Genomic DNA, 18,344 nt, shown 5'->3' on the forward strand with positions numbered 1-18,344 from the left:
CAGCGCTAGCGGGGAAATTTAAAAAAACAAGCACGTGTTCTGCTTGGGCCCATATTTACTCGCCCGGGGGTTAAATCCACCCGCCCCGGGCGTGTAAATGTATAGGATTGTCGAACACTGTATATATATATATATATGCAAATGTAAATACAACTGTATGCTCATCTGCATGTCTTAGGCAGGTCTGCAACCCCGCCTTTCCCCATTATCACCCAGCACACAGCACTTTCACTGCAGCAAGGGATTCTGGGAAATTACATGCAAATGAGCACACAGTGCCACTTTATGCTTCAAAAACCATTTTATATATATATATACATACAAAAACAAATCAGCGCTAGGACTAACACTAAGTGAAAATTATTAAGTGATAAATAAAATTAATAAGTGTATAAGGAATATCAGGCACTGGTAAGAGGGAAATGAGCCATTGGGATGCAGCTCTAAAAAGATATATACAGTATATATATAGTATAGATATATATATGTAGCCAGGTCTCCCATGGCTTCCCGGTCCTCCATTCCCCCCACGCCCCCCACTTAACTCCGCTGCTGCGGGCCGTTGCGGCGGGTGACGGACTCGCCGGAGGGTCCGGCGGTTCTCCACATGGCGCCGCCATCTTGCGCAAGTTCGTGCATGCGCAGACTATCAGCCGGCGGCCATTACCTAGTCGCGCATGCGCAGATAGGTCCCCGGAGCGGCAGCCATTAGATAGGAAGTTGCTCCGCAGGGACAACAAGCCTCATAATGCTTAGGAGCAGGCACACACATGATGACACACAGCCAATAGGGCTGCGAGGATCTCCTGCTGCAGATAGATACAATTTGCGCGCTGGGAATCGCAAAGCAGTCGGAACTGGGACACAGACAAAGGAGGGTGTAGGTGTGCAGTGGTCTGTGACTCCTGCACTAGGCCTGACATCCCCCCAGGCCCCAGCTAGGCCTCGACTCCCCTGGTAAGAGTGTGGCAGCGACAGGGACAGCCCCTTAGGTAGGGACACTGCCCCATTAGCTGTTTATGCCAGGGACAAAGTTGCGACGTTGCGCAGCACTGGAGAGCGGTGGTCTGGGACCAGATCACCAGAACAGGAGTAAGAGACTATCTTCATGTGGGATCATCCCGCGGCATACCACCCCACACAGAGGGAGACTCGTCGCGGGGACCATTGCTTGATCGGCGGATTCCCTTGTTCCTCAGTCGGCGCACCTGGGTGCTGGACCCCCCGGCAGGTACCTATATCATAAGTGCACCAACAGAGTACATACACCATAGGGGCAACGCTGACCACATACAGCCACGGCCCCTTTTATTCTCCAACATCACCGCGTTTTTCCGGGATTTTTTTTTCGAATGCCACGCACTTCACCGCGTTCATGCCGCATTCTGACCGCATTCATACCGCATTCATGTTGCATTCACAGCCGTGGTTGATGCGCGGTTGATGTGTTTATTGATAATGGTTCGGATTTAATTGGTTGCAATTCTTTGCGTGTCCGCCAGATGGCAGATATTCATGAATTGTAATGCGCATGCGCTTCAGTAATGTGTCGACTTGCAGGTGTTTCGTTTAATACCACAGTGGTCTATTGTAAATTGGCCTTGGGACTGAAGGAAGAGGTTACAATAATGTATCAATTTAGGCTTTTCATATTAAAGAAAGACAAGCACCAGTTTCTGGTCTGCTTATTGTCCAGAGACTCCCGCCATGAGTGCAGAAGTGCAGCCCGTGTTCCAAAAACTCGGCAGAACGTACGCTTATTTAATATGGGCCGCGATTAATGCAACAGATGATAAGATGGCAACAGTAGTTCAAATTTATCAGTATTTTATCGAAAACTATGACTTTTACAAATTTTCGCTAGATCCTCACTTGTGGAAGCGTGCAATAAGGAAAAAGTTATGTAGCGATCCATGTTTTTTTCATATTGATCCCGAATTTATTGGAGGGTATTGGTGTGTATCACCGGGTTTTTCCTGTATCTATGATCATGCAGACGGCAAAAGGCGAAAGGTCATGTTAAAACCAAGTAAGAAACGTCAGTCGCTGGCAAGCAATGCGCCAGCACCAGCGGTAACGGTCCAACCGTCAGTGACAACCCTTGCTGTCTGTCCACGCACGGATACCTGCAGCCTGAGCCGGATTTCGCGTACAGTTTCGAGCAAGCTTGCATGTACCTAAGCGATTTCCAGCCTCATCAGCTGACTACAGGTGTAGTAGTCCCGCTGTCACCAGTCAACGATGCGTGTGATCAAGAATACTGGACTGGCAGTGGCCCGGCGCCAGCTGATTAGGAAATTCTATGGTGAGTAATGTTGCCGTATTTTATTCTGTTTTTTTTATTGTGAAAATATCAATATCAGTGCGATTCAAAAGTCAAGCGATTCTCCTGTAAGCAATATCATTGGCTGTGCGGCTTCTACAGTAGATACTGCACAATTGGTGAAAAGCTAGGCGCATGCATATTGGAACCTTCTTGAAACGCATATGCGTGTCATTACATCTGCGGTAGGCGCATGCGCATGTGAACAGGAGACGCCCCCCGAGAAAATTATTGGTGGGACTGACTGTGAGAACTTCTTTAGGGGACTGACCATTACAGTAAAACTTTTCCTTTTTTTTTCCCCTCAGAAATGAAAACTTTTTCATCTCATGTGGAAAACGGCAAATGGAGGGATTCCGATGGATAATATTGCTTTGTGTAACAATGCCTGTACCGGAGTCTACAGTTTAGTGGCCGTTGTTATTGATTAGGATAGAATACCTGAAACAGTATGCTGATGTTTTCTGACCGTATACAATAATGTTTTATATACATGTAGCCATGCATAATAATGGACTGCAGACATCTTCCCTGCTGGCAGTAAACCCTGGTAAGTACAGGAATGCCAGCAGTAGTTACTGCACCGACACACTTTATTCGAGCAAATACCCAGTATGTACCTGGCAGATACCTGGAATGCGCCGCTCCTCACCTCTGACAAGCCCCGTTGTGTTTGCCTTCCCAGCCTGGGTTCATGCCTGGCTGACGGGCGGCTGATCTGTTAAATGATAATGATTAGGATTTAATAGGCTGCAATGCTTCGCGTGTCTACCAGATGGCATAAATTCATGAATTGTAATGCAGTATATATATATATACTGTGCAGTATTGCAGCCAGCAGGAATAAAATGCTTCAATCCCTGTCTGGAAAATACCTCAATGCACTCGGGCAGAAAACAGTCACAAACCTCAATACACCCGGGTATACCCGAATTCGTGGGACTAGCCGAGCTCGAATAAAGTGTGTCGCCAGTGTATGGAGGTTTTCCCTCACACCCTGGTGAGGTGCCCTATGTATGGAAGGGAGTGGCTGCATGCTCTGAGTCCCTGGATAGTGACGTCAGAGATGTGCCTGCCCCCTGAGGTATATAAGGCACAACACTGTCAGAGTTAGTTGTTGTTGCTGATGTGTTTTGGCTCCTGTGAAAGGGATTGCAGGATAGCTTTGTGCCCACTAGTGCTGTAACAAGTGGCACGGGTTTCCAAATCAAGGCTGTCAAGGCCACACTGTGTCCAGGGACCTGGCTCAGGGGTGATCTCCCTACGGGGAGAGGGGATCCCACTCCAATTGGGAGGGCGTACCTGGCAAAGGGACAGCACGGAGAAATGTGCGGCTAGAGCTGACAGCTGCATGGGGCAGCCTACTTCATCGAGTACGTCAATAAAGATGCCCTGTTTAAAGATACCCCCACTGTGTGAGTGTGAAGTTACTCAACAGTGGATGCCACCACCAAGAAGGAGTTCCTCACCAGGACCATCTCCCTGCGGAAGCATAGATCCTGATGAGGTGGAGGCGCTGCACATAATATAGGTAGGACTCGGATCCACTACCTCAGCTACCTGTTCCTGATGACATCCCCTAATACCATCATGCGGGAGACTCAGGAGTCCTGTTACTTGCAGGTGCACAACCATACACGATACGTAATGGGGACCGGTTAGACCACACGGGCCAATGTGAGATTGGGTGGGTCAGACAGGAGGGAATACCCGTTACATTTGGAGGCGCTGCTGAGATATATCTGTTAACAGGACAGGCTTTTCCTAGGCACACTAGGAAACAGGGAGAGTGTCTGCTGCCACTTTGTGCTACGTGGGACGGAGCCAGGGGTAGTCAGGGAGCTGCTGGAGCTGCAGACCGCTCAGACGACCTGGGATCCTGCAAGGGGTTAGTGGGTCTGGAGAGGGGGGCTATTGCTGTTCTAGTCGCCTTGAGGTAGCGCTGGTGGGGGATGCCTGAAGGGGTAAACTGGTAACTTAGGGCAGGAATTCTGGAAGGGTCAGCGCTAGGCTAGCCAACAGTAGGTAGACGCCCAAAGTACTGCATGGAAGAGCCAGAGTACTCTAGTCTCCATTCCAGACCACTTACCAAGAGGAGCACAGACTGGGAGGAAGGAGATACAGTAGACACAGAAAGAGTGAGCCTAGCCTGAGGTAGTGCAAACACGAGTCCGATCTACGTTAGGTACACAAGGTGGTGCACAAGGCATTTTTATTGTATCGATGTGGTAGCTGCCCCGCAGAGAGGAGCTCCATGTACAAAAATCCAATATTCAGTGGCCGAATGGAGACCGCAAGATTGGAGGATCTGCAAGGTGCAGAAGGTCCAAGATGGCGGACGGAGGCCGAGGAAGAGAACGCACCTGTCCGGTGCGAGTATGAAGAACAAGCTACAGAAGAGACTTTTGTGAGCCTGTTATGGAATGGCGTGAAAGCTGTGGCTGCGCCGTGTTTGTCCTGCTTTGGCCCTGGGGTCAGTAACCCTGAGGACAGCGAGAACGACAGTATTGTTAGGTGGGAGGAACGAAATGGACTTGCTTATCATTCGATACACAAACAACCAAACGCTACCTCAAATGTGAATCAAAGAGACAGTACGAACCAAGATGGCGGTTCCCGCGTTCTCGGGACACTGCGTGGGCCAGTTTCAGAAAGTCTTGCAACTTTGCAGCTTGCTGATTGTTGGCCAGAAGTGGCGCCAACGAGAAAACCCCACCCTGTTGGGGAGTGTGGCACGAAAGCTGGAGCCGCGCCCTCATGGACTATGACTCACTCCGCCCCTGTGCTGGGTCAGCCTAAAGTCTACGAGACCTCCCTCAAGTTTCAACCAGGGGGAGTGGTTTGCAGTTCCACCGGATGCGGATGGAGAAGGTAGGAGGAGGGGTTTCCAAACTAGCCCCTGCACTCCAGTTGCCAAGAGCCAGTGAGCAGTACAGACCCTTAAAGAGAGTACCTCCACTGGTGAATATGGCTGGTGTCTCTGATCAAGCTGATCAGAGTCCGTTGATCACTACGCATCCCTAATCGGCTCCAGGAGGCTTCCTGATCCTCCGGGTAGAGGGTGTAGAGACTGTGGCATGTCTCTGCCTGCAGTGCAGACTGCCGGGTGGAGCCGTGGGCACTGCTGCCCGATGCCCTCATTGTGGATTGCAGTTTCTGTGGCCCATGCCGACCTTTGTGCCGGTGCAAGCTGTGGAGACAACGGAAGATGTTTCCATGTTGGCAGCGGAGCTTCCGGTGCGTTGTGGAGAGAGACCACGGGTCCCGAAGAACCGGGACCAGGGCCGGTTCTCAAGAAAGGAAAACATAGCCATCGACGGGGTCACAAGAGAGGGGCACACCGGCGATCACCTAATGGCGTGCCCCGCCCAAATGCGAAGCTAGAGTCCTCGGACGAGGAGTGCGCAAGGCTGTCTGATGCACTGGATTTGATGCCAGAGTACCATACCAGTGGTACACCTTGGCGAACAGCCATCCCTTGTGGTGTGGAGGCATGGAGTCGAGTGTCGCCAGTACCGCAACAACCTGAGCAGCGGAGTACCACAGGCGTGGTGACTAGCAATTCGGATGGAGGTCGATCCACCCCGACACTACGGAGTAATAAGGCAAAGCCGTGTCTATCGCAGGCTCCGGGGGTGGTGAGCAAGGAAGAGCAGAGCAAGGCCCCAGCGGGATCGCGCAGGAGCAGGGCGTTGCCGGATGTCCTTGTGGAAGAAGAGGTCTCGATTGGGGACCCAACCCAAGATGGCGGCGAGTCACGTGCGTGCACGGAGAGTGTTCCTGATGACCAGGGCGGGGTCGAGTGGGAGATGATCGCGCCTCTGCGGTCGAGCAGCGGAAGCCGGTCGCCTACTTCAAGGAGGAATGGGCGCTCGATACGGAGAGTAAAGATTCCCAGTACTGGTGAAGAGGAAAGACTTTGTAGCGGAGCTGAGCCAGGTAGTGCTGAGGAGCAGGTCGTAGCCCTGCCAGTACCAACTGTCCGGCCCTATCCCCAAATCCCGTCCAACCCCAAAGTTAGCCCCAAGGCCTTAGATAAAGTCCCTACCCCAGTCGTTTTCACGTTTGGGTCAACTTCTAGTCTAGGGATGTCAGGGGATTCACGGGTCACTTCTGAGGAACAGACTGGGAGCCTGGACTGGGGGACGTCCGATGATGGATCGGTGGGAGGAGGGAGGATTTCACAACAAGTGTCGGTGTCAAGTGACTGTCCTAGCGCTATGAGTGTCACAATTGGGAATAAGTCGCGGGACAGGGGGCTTGCGGTACCATCTGAGGGTATCTTCTGGGGGGCTCGAAGAAGAGGAATCCTTAGAGTCCGGGCAAGAGGAGCTCAGGGAAACTAGATGGTGGGCGCCTCTGTATGAGGGATATGTAGCGTGGCTTGATCGCACCCGATTCATTCTGGAAAGAGATGGGGTGGTGGATCACTGGTGGGCTACAGGTGAATTTGATGACGCGGCTTACCTAAAGGAGCTGCAAACGAGGTGGGGTAAGATTAGGCGAGGCTTAATCACGCCAAAGGGTCCCGATGGATTAGAGGATCCAGTGGATCCAGACGAGCCCCTGTCATGGGTGTTGCCGGGGAGGGCTGGTTATGCTAAATTGACCCGGGCCTGCCGTGCAGAGCGAGCTATCACAGCCAAATATAAGAGGTCTCATGGGCTTGAGTACCCATACGTCCCGGAACCCATAATGAGGGAGATCGAGGATCACAGGGATAGGTGGCTCCGGGCAGACATTGAATACTACATTGTTAATAAAGGGGGTGCCATTATGGGTGTTCAGGCTGAGCAGAGAATTTGTCAGTTGATGAGGGTGTGGAATATCGGGCGCAGCATTTACATGCACAAGGTAGTGTACCGCAATGAGCGAGGTCTGCCCCGGGAGTACAGTGTCACGGTGACAGATGCAGCGGGAAGGGAGGTGAAAAAGCCAGACCCTCGACACTACTATTAGGTTGCCTAAATAGAGTCTGTGTTTAGCCTAGAGCTCCCTGCTGGTCAGTGAGTGCCATATGTTGCATTATTATGAAAATCAAGGATGTTTTGAAATCTAATTTTTGTGTTCTTTTGCAGTGTTTCCTGGCGCAAGGTACATCAAAATTAGGTCCCAGCCGGAACGGTGGGGATTCACCAGGGGGAGTATGTAGCCATGCATAATAATGGACTGCAGACATCTTCCCTGCTGGCAGTAAACCCTGGTAAGTACAGGAATGCCAGCAGTAGTTATGGAGGTTTTCCCTCACACCCTGGTGAGGTGCCCTATGTATGGAAGGGAGTGGCTGCATGCTCTGAGTCCCTGGATAGTGACGTCAGAGATGTGCCTGCCCCCTGAGGTATATAAGGCACAACACTGTCAGAGTTAGTTGTTGTTGCTGATGTGTTTTGGCTCCTGTGAAAGGGATTGCAGGATAGCTTTGTGCCCACTAGTGCTGTAACTAGTGGCACGGGTTTCCAAATCAAGCCTGTCAAGGCCACACTGTGTCCAGGGACCTGGCACAGGGGTGATCTCCCTACGGGAAGAGGGGATCCCACTCCAATTGGGAGGGCGTACCTGGCAAAGGGACAGCACGGAGAAATGTGCGGCTAGAGCTGACAGCTGCATGGGGCAGCCTACTTCATCGAGTACGTCAAGAAAGATGCCCTGTTTAAAGATACCCCCACTGTGCGAGTGTGAAGTTACTCAACAGTGGATGCCACCACCAAGAAGGAGTTCCTCACCAGGACCATCTCCCTGCGGAAGCATAGATCCTGATGAGGTGGAGGCGCTGCACATGATATAGGTAGGACTCAGATCCACTTCCTCAGCTACCTGTTCCTGATGACATCTCCTAATACCATCATGCGGGAAACTCAGGAGTCCTGTTACTTGCAGGTGCACCACCATACAGGATCACGTAATGGGGACCGGTTAGACCACACGGGCCAATGTGAGATTGGGTGGGTCAGACAGGAGGGAATACCCGTTACATTTGGAGGAGCTGCTGAGATATATCTGTTAACAGGACAGGCTTTTCCTAGGCACACTAGGAAACAGGAAGAGTGTCTGCTGCCACTTTGTGCTACGTGGGACGGAGCCAGGGGTAGTCAGAGAGCTGCTGGAGCTGCAGACCGCACAGACGACCTGGGATCCTGCAAGGGGTTAGTGGGTCTGGAGAAGGGGGCTATTGCTGTTCTAGTCGCCTTGAGGTAGCGCTGGTGGGGGATGCCTGAAGGGGTAAACTGGTAACTTAGGGCAGGAATTCTGGAAGGGTCCGTGCTAGGCTAGCCAACAGTAGGTAGACGCCCAAATTACTGCATGGAAGAGCCAGAGTACTCTAGTCTCCATTCCAGACCACTTACCAAGAGGAGCACAGACTGGGAGGAAGGAGATACAGTAGACACAGAAAGAGTGAGCCTAGCCTGAGGTAGTGCAAACACGAGTCAGATCTACGTTAGGTACACAAGGTGGTGCACAAGGCATTTTTATTGTATCGATGTGGTAGCTGCCCCGCAGAGAGGAGCTCCATGTACAAAAATCCAATATTCAGTGGCCGAATGGAGACCGCAAAATTGGAGGATCTGCAAGGTGCAGAAGGTCCAAGATGGCAGATGGAGGCTGAGGAAGAGAACGCACCTGTCCGGTGCGAGTATGAAGAACAAGCTACAGAAGAGACTTTTGTGAGCCTGTTATGGAATGGCGTGAAAGCTGTGGCTGCGCCGTGTTTGTCCTGCTTTGGCCCTCGGGTCAGTAACCCTGAGGACAGCGAGAACGACAGTATTGTTAGGTGGGAGGAACGAAATGGACTTGCTTATCATTCGATACACAAACAACCAAACGCTACCTCAAATGTGAATCAAAGAGACAGTACGAACCAAGATGGCGGTTCCCGCGTTCCCGGGACACCGCGTGGGCCAGTTGCAGAAAGTCTTGCAACGTTGCAGCTTGCTGATTGTTGGCCAGAAGTGGTGCCAACAAGAAAACCCCACCCTGTTGGGGAGTGTTGCGCGACAGCTGGAACCGCGCCCTCATGGACTATGACTCACTCCGCCCCTGTGCTGGGTCAGCCTACAAGTCTACGAGACCTCCCTCAAGTTTCAACCAGGGGGAGTGGTTTGCAGTTCCACCGGATGCGGATGGAGAAGGTAGGAGGAGGGGTTTCCAAACTAGCCCCTGCACTCCAGTTGCGAAGAGCCAGTGAGCAGTACAGACCCTTAAAGAGAGTACCTCCACTGGTGAATATGGCTGGTGTCTCTGATCAAGCTGATCAGAGTCCGTTGATCACTACGCATCCCTACTCGGCTCCAGGAGGCTTCCTGATCCTCCGGGTAGAGGGTGTAGAGACTGTGGCGTGTCTCTGCCTGCAGTGCAGACTGCCGGGCGGAGCCGTGGGCACTGCTGCCCGATGCCCTCATTGTGGATTGCAGTATCTGTGGCCTATGCCGACCTTTGTGCCGGTGCAAGCTGTGGAGACAACGGAAGATGTTTCCATGTTGGCAGCGGAGCTTCCTGGTGCGTTGTGGAGAGAGACCACGGGTCCCGAAGAACCGGGACCAGGGCCGGTTCTCAAGAAAGGAAAACATAGTCATCGACGGGGTGACAAGAGAGGGGCACACCGGCGATCACCTAATGGCGTGCCCCGCCAAAATGCGAAGCTAGAGTCCTCGGACGAGGAGTGTGCAAGGCTGTCTGATGCTCTGGATTTGATGCCAGAGTACCATACCAGTGGTACGCCTTGGCGAATAGCCATCCCCTGTGGTGTGGAGACACGGAGTCGAGTGTCGCCAGTACTGCGACAACCCAAGCAGTGGAGTCCCACGGGCGTGGTGACTAGCGGTTCGGATACAGGTCGATCCACCCCAACACTACGGAGTAATAAGGCAAAACCGTGTCTATCGCAGGCTCCGGGGGTGGTGAGCAAGGAAAAGCAGAGCAAGGCCCCACCGGGATCGCGCAGGAGCAGGGCATTGCCGGATGTCCTTGTGGAAGAAGAGGTCTCGATTGGGGACCCAACCCAAGATGGCGGCGAGGCACGTGCGTGCACGGAGATTGTTCCTGATGACCAGGGCGGGGTCGAGTGGGAGAAGATCGCGCCTCTGCTGTCGAGCAGCGAAAGCCGGTCGCCTACTTCAAGGAGGAATGGGCGCTCGATACGGAGAGTAAAGAGACCCAGTACTGGCGAAGAGGAGAGACTTTGTAGCGGAGCTGAGCCAGGTAGTGCTGAGTAGCAGGTCGTAGCCCTGCCAGTACCAACTGTCCGGCCCTATCCCCAAACCCCGTCCAACCCCAAAGTTAGCCCCAAGGCCTTAGATAAAGTCCCTGCCCCAGTCGTTTTCACGTTTGGGTCAACTTCTAGTCTAGGGATGTCAGGGGATTTCCGGGTCACTTCTGAGGAACAGACTGGGAGCCTGGACTGGGGGACGTCCGATGATGGATCGGTGGGAGGAAGGAGGATTTCACAACAAGTGTCGGTGTCAAGTGACTGTCCTAGCGCTATGAGTGTCACAATTGGGAATAAGTCGCGGGACAGGGGGCTTGCGGTACCATCTGAGGGTACCTCGGGGGAGTGGCTGCATGCTCTGAGTCCCTTGATAGTGACGTCAGAGATGTGCCTGCCCCCTGAGGTATATAAGGCACAACACTGTCAGAGTTAGTTGTTGTTGCTGATGTGTTTTGGCTCCTGTGAAAGGGATTGCAGGATAGCTTTGTGCCCACTAGTGCTGTAACTAGTGGCACGGATTTCCAAATCAAGCCTGTCAAGGCCACACTGTGTCCAGGGACCTGGCACAGGAATGATCTCCCTACGGGGAGAGGGGATCCCACTCCAATTGGGAGGGCGTACCTGGCAAAGGGACAGCACGGAGAAATGTGCGGCTAGAGCTGACAGCTGCATGGGGCAGCCTACTTCATCGAGTACGTCAATAAAGATGCCCTGTTTAAAGATACCCCCACTGTGTGAGTGTGAAGTTACTCAACAGTGGATGCCACCACCAAGAAGGAGTTCCTCACCAGGACCATCTCCCTGTGGAAGCATAGATCCTGATGAGTTGGAGGCGCTGCACATGATATAGGTAGGACTCGGATCCACTACCTCAGCTACCTGTTCCTGATGACATCCCCTAATACCATCGTGCGGGAGACTCAGGAGCCCTGTTACTTGCAGGTGCACCACCATACACGATCACGTAATGGGGACCGGTTAGACCACACGGGCCAATGTGAGATTGGGTGGATCAGACAGGAGGGAATACCCGTTACATACAGTATACTGTATAATAAACCCGAGAAAATAAAAAGTATGCATTTATTCTACTGTACATGCATTCCAGTACATATATGTATTCTATTACCGTACAGCATGTATTAGTATTAATACTCTTGTGATGTACAGTACTGAGCATGCCTACAGTATACAGCACAGTATGCCTGGACAGTACTGTACATTCTAGAAACACTGTATTTTGTTACAGTATTAAAGGAGACAATGGAACAATTTAAAACAAATCAACATTTTCTTTTATTGGTGGAGTAAGTACAAAAACATTTATTTACAAATACTGTACAATGTAAAAACATTTTAAGTGTACAGCAATTCAAAACATCAACAGGTGTATGGTTTACTGCTAGTGAAAACATTTATGTGCAGAAAGTCTAAACATTTACAGTCAGTCAGTATGGTTTACAGTCACATGACGTTATTAAAAATAATTATTTATTCATAAAATATACAAAACGCAACATCTCCTTTATTAAAGTACAGAAAGACAAAACTTTTACAGTAGGATGGTGAATAGAGCAATAGGGGAGCCCCTGCTACTGCCACAGAGATAGTGTATGGTTTACGGTGCTTTCGGGTATAGGCATAGGTAGAAATGAGGTAGAAAGAGAACCCAAATATAGCACTCAAGTTCACCCTCTGGTGATGAATGTGTTAATTAAAACATAAACTTTATTAATCTGCAACAAATAAATAAAATGATGGGTGTTAAAACAAACGACGACCTGAAGGTATTCAGATCCCAGTACTGAAAGCCATATAGGCTCAGGATCTTAGATAATAGTGTGTCCTAGGTAAATTCAGGTGACACACTATGCAACAGTCCTTGTAAGGATCTGTGTAGAGAACGAATCGTACAAGGTGTGCTCTAAGATAAGTACTAAAAAACTGCAAATCACTAAGGGCAGATAACTGTATAAACCGATATGTTAACGTATATGGTTGGATTTGTAGTGGCTGGTGCATAAAGGTATCTAGGAGCATGTACAATGTAATACCATAATGAAACCAGAATTCAAATAGGATCTCAGCTTAATCCTCTCTGTGATGATTGTGGTGTGCACAGCACTGTGTCAATATGACCTAGAGTGACCCTCTGAGTTTTGCAGTGGTGAGGTACTAATGTCCTCAGGTAACCCTTGTGATAAATATCAGAGATTGTATACTCTGTAACACTAGCTAATTAAAGGTTATCACTGATACTTGTAGTAACCCTTCTCAGGGAAGGTATGACACAGGAGTGAATCACAGATAAGGTAGCTGTTACTGATCCTCTGTGTGGTACAGAGAAATAACCCGTAGACTGCTGTCAGGGAGATCCCTCATAACAGCAGTACTGACCAGTGCAACCTAATTGTATGTTGCAATCACCGGGGACACTGAACAAAATACTTAAACTCTACAGAGAGCACTCTCCCTGTAACTATTCCTATAAATGAGGCTCAGAGTGTCCGTCGGGGCACATTAGAAGCCTGTATTGATCGCACGGGCAGAGTACCTCATCAACTCGCGGTGGAGAACATGAATGCGGTGACGATCAGAGCCCTGCGCGTGCACGTGTGGAGACAGAGCCGCCGACGCGCGCGTTTCGCGAGAGGCTTTCTCAAGGCGAAATAGTAAGTGATCATGAGGGTACCCTGCAGGTCAACAGGTATATATAGGTTCTCCAAGATTGTGACGTCACGAGTAACCCTTGGTGTGCTTAGGCATGCGGGAAGCTGTGCTGATGAACACAGTAAGTATACCCTGGTGTATGACTGCATAAAGGTCTGACTGATAATTATTGGTGTGTGCTTACTTGTTGATCAGACTCAAACAAAGTAGAGTGAGTATTCACTCTCTTTGAACCTCAAGGGCAGTACAAATTAAATGGCACAGTGTTAATAATTGTTCATACATATTAATGCTCATAGAATTAGGGTCCAGAGATGCCCTAAATATTGATAATTATCACAGCTAAGTGGTAGTGTATAGATATCAGGATGTGGTGACTACCTGATATGATCATGGCAGACAGTAATAGATAGTGTGAGGGAGAGGTATGTGCATATGGAGGGTAAACATGAATAATGCCCTCCAATGCTGAGATGGAAAGACTCATTAGAAATATGATATGAACTGTTACAGAAATGGGGTAAACAAATACCCCTCATTGAGACCCCTAGGTGATAGTGTTCCGAGCGTGTAGATCCATTTGGACTCTTTTTGAAGGAGGACTTTGTCCCAGTCCCTCTTTCTCTGTCCTCTGATAAGATGGTCAATATCACAGAAGACCACAGCCCTCAGATCTCCGTCATGACATAGATTAACATGTCTGGATAGAGGTTTGTCAACCTTGTTCCTGATGGTGCCGATATGTTCCAGCACGCTCTGTTTGAGACACCGTCCGGTTTTCCCAACATAGATTTTTCCACACGTGCATATGCCTTGGTAAATGACACCTGTGCTTAAGCAGTTTATGAAACTGCATATTTGGTATGTCTTGGTGTTGTTCAAGTTGTTGAATTGTTTGGTGATTTTCATGTATTGACATGCTTTGCATCTTTGGCAGGTGTATGATCAAATGGGTTTGGGTGGAAGCCATGTCCTTGGTGCCTCTTCCGTAAAATGACTGTGGACCAGTAGATCTCGCAAATTCCTTGCCTGTCTACTGGTCATAGATGGGTAGTCCTTAGTGACCCCTGTTAGTAACTCGTCAGCTCTTAAGATGTACCAATGTTTATGGAGGATGGCTCGTGCCTGGGGCCACTCTCTGTTGAAAGTGCCTATAAAGCGTATCACCCTATCTTGTGGGCTAGGTGGGTTGTCCATATTGTACAGAACAGTCAGTCAGGCCTGCACAACTCCAGTCCTCGAGGGCTGCAAACAGGCCCGGTTTTCAGGATAACATTGAAAAACGGGCCTGTTTGCGGCCCTCGGGGACTGGAATTGTGCAGGTCCTGTGTGTACAGTAAGTAAAAACATTTCTTTATTCATACAAGTTAAAACCCGCAACATCTCCTTTATTAAAGTACAGAAAGTCAAAACATATACAGTAGAGGACAACAGCATGGCGTTATTAAAAATAATTCTTTATTCATAAAATATACAAAACGCAACATCTTCTTTATTAAAGTACAGAAAGACAAAACATTTACAGTGGGATGGTGTACAGAACAGTCAGTCAGGCCTGCACAACTCCAGTCCTCGAGGGCCGCAAACAGGCCCGGTTTTCAAGATAACCTTGAAAACTGGCCTGTTTGCGGCCCTCGAAGACTGGAGTTGTGCAGGTCTTGTTTAAGCAAAAACATTTCTTTATTCATACAAGTTAAAACATGCAACATCTCCTTACAGCAACAGTTGAACAGTCACGCAAATGCGATACCCACCAGATTGTCCTTCCAGGGCCAATGCCTTGTATGGTGCAAAATGCGATTAATGCAGTCTCGAACGGTTTTCATTACAGGATCTGTCATTGAAAAATAGCGCCACAATTCCTCCACAATAGTCTCTCTTAAATTTTCAGGAAGCGCCCTTTGTACGCGATTTCCTTCATAGTTCACTTTGTATGCCCACTCGCAGTACAACAAGTATGACACATGGTGCTTAAAAATTAACAAGGCATACTTGTGGGGTACACCAGCACTCATCACCCTATACTTCTCTCTGAGTGCCGGTGGCAGCTCGCGCAGGATGATGTCGGGCACCGTACCGATGCAAGCGTATGTAGGTTGGATTCTGGGAGCGTGTGTGCTTCTGTGAGCAGGTGTGCTTGTGGCGGCGGCCGAGGGTAGGTTGTCTGGGAGGAAGCTTTCCTCCTGTCTTGGTCGCCGTGTTGTCTCCTGGCGTGGTCTTGACGGGGTTGTCATGTTATCCTCCTCCTCAACGGCATACATGTACACAAAATCTTCTGGTGGAGGGGGTGCGCTTGCTGATGGAAGGTGGTCGAAGGTCCCATTCATCACATCCATGCCACCCTCCTGCTCCGGCGTTGGGGATACAGGGGCATGAACACCGAGCAAATGATGTATCCCCGCTATGTCAGTCTCTATCTTCTGCATCCATTGATCCATAGTTAGCATGGTCTCCAGAAGCAGATCTATCTTTGCCAGCACAATAGAGTTCCCGGGGACATCCACACTTAACCCATTCAGCATGCGGTCTAACGAGCTGGTTCTTGTGCATGGCGGTCTGTGGACATCTGGGTGGATGGGTGCTACGGAGGATGAGATGGGGTTCCATGGAGAGAAGCAGCAGCGTCGCCGAAGAATGATGGAGGAGGTGACCTGTGGATTTCCGGGAGAGGAGAAGCGGCAGCGTCGTCGAAGAGGGATGGAGAAAGCGACCTGTGGATTTCCGGGCGAGAAGCGGCAGAGTCGTCTAAGCGTAATGGAGAAATTGACCCGTATATTTCAGGGACACCAGCGGCAGCGGCGTCGAAGAGCAATGGAGAAGATGGCCTGTGGGTTTCCGGGAGAGCGGCGGCAGCGTCCTGGACGAGTAGTGGAGAAGATGGGCTGTAGATCTCAGGGAGAGCGGTGGCAGAGTCGCCGAGGCATAAATGAGGAAGTGGCCTGCGGGTTCGATGGGTTGACTGCCATTTGTTTTGCGTTGAGTGTACATCACCGTATTTCTTCTTGACATAATAAGGCTTGCGTGTTTTAAAACCCTTAGCCTTTGGGGTCAGCAGAAGGTTTTCTTTATTGGCCTTATCTGGACAAGGTAAAGTTCAGATACAGATTATCGAGTGGTGGGCTTCTGTATGCAAAGTGTGTAACCTTTTATGCATGGCGACGAGGTACAGGTGTTAAAAGTGGGCGTACTCTAATTTGAGTCATTAACGTATAAATACACCATCCATTTTGTGGATTCACTGCACATTGAATACACATCGACTAAACATCGATTATACATTCTTGTGTTTGTATTTCTTTCTACCCGGAGCAATGCCTGTTAAAAAGATTTCAAAGGATCTCAGCATGAGAATTAAGGAGATGTACACGAGCGGACACCGAATTGCACATATCCAACGCTGGTTAGCTGCTTCTGGCCTCGTTGTGCCATCAACCACCGTGTGCTATCAAGCACACGGAAAAACCAGACAACGCACGAGGACACCAACGGTAATTAACGCGTAAGTATATTTATATAACTATATAATACAATAATATATATTGCTGCATATTAATAGAACAATATATTGTGTAGATCTCTCTAATGTTATAGTCATTTTGGTATATTTATATAACAACAGTATATATTGTTGATATTGCTGCATATTAATAGAACAATATATTGTGTTTATCTCTCTAATGTTATAGTCATTTTGGTATATTTATATAACAACAGTATATATATTGTTTATATTGCTGCTCATTTATAGAACAATATATTGTGTAGATCTATCTGATTTTATAGTCATTTCGGTATATTTATATAACAACAGTATATACAGTATAATGTTTATATTGCTGCATATTAATAGAACAATATATTGTGTAGATCTATCTGATTTTATAGTCATTTCACTATATTTACATAACAGTATATACAGTATATTGTTTATATTGTTGCATATTAATAGAACAATATATTGTGTAGATCTCTCTAATGTTATAGTCATTTCGGTATATTTATATAACAGTATATTGTTTATATTGCTGCATTTAATAGAACAATATATTGTGTAGATCTATCTAATGTTATAGTAATTTTGGTATATTTATATAACAACAGTATATACAGTATAGTGTTTATATTGCTGCATATTAATAGAACAATATATTGTGTAGATCTCTCTAATGTTATAGTCATTTCGGTACATTTATATAACAACAGTATATACAGTATTTTGTTTATATTGCTGCATATTAATAGAACAATATATTGTGTATATCTACAGTATCTCATTATATACTATTTTTACTGCAAATGATGTGCTGTGCTTGTGACCTACTGCACTGTAACTTACCTGTTGTTTTTCTGTACATTGTAGGGAGACAACTCTTCTGGTCGACAAAATAAGTGAAGAGAATGATGAGAAGAGTGCATTAAGGGTCAAATACACTCTGCAGCAAAATCACAATCTCACTGTATCCGAGACAAGCATAAAGAAGATGAGACGCAGAATTGGATGGAAATATGGAAGTGTGAGGTTACAGAGGCGACCAACTTTATTCTAACTCGGCTAGTTCCGCAAATTTCAGTATATCCCGGTGATGTTCGGTTTTGTATCGTTTTCGGCCGGAGTGTATTGCGTTATTTTCCCGGCTGTGATTTAAGCATTTTATTCCCGCTGGCTGCAATACTGCAATGCCGTGTAAAAACACATGGGGGCGTTTGCGAGCTGTTGTCTTTGAAGCCGTTCCCTATAACCCCTAACATACAGTACTGTACATTTTTATTCATAGTGTAGATGTGCAGGGGGTCTCCGGAGCTGAACCGTGTTGGTTTCAGGTCAGGAAACCCCCTGCTTCCCGAGATACAGACCCCTTTATGAGGTGCCGGTATCCCTCTGCATTTAAAGGTCCCGATCACGTGACCGCGGCATGTAAACAAAGCAGAGGGATACCGGCACCCCCTAAAGGGGCCTGTATCTCGGGGAGCAGGGGGTCCCCGGACCTAAAACCACAGTGGTTCTGCTCTGGAGACCCTCTGCACATCTACAGTATGAATCAAACACATATATAAATAAAAACTCATTCCTTATCTTAGCGGCTATGTGCTACGGTAACGAAGCAGCATTTCTGTATTTTAATAATATTGTACAGTGAGCAGGGGGTT

Source organism: Ascaphus truei, chromosome 12 (genome assembly GCF_040206685.1).
Source record: "Ascaphus truei isolate aAscTru1 chromosome 12, aAscTru1.hap1, whole genome shotgun sequence".
Lineage (NCBI taxonomy): Eukaryota > Metazoa > Chordata > Amphibia > Anura > Ascaphidae > Ascaphus > Ascaphus truei.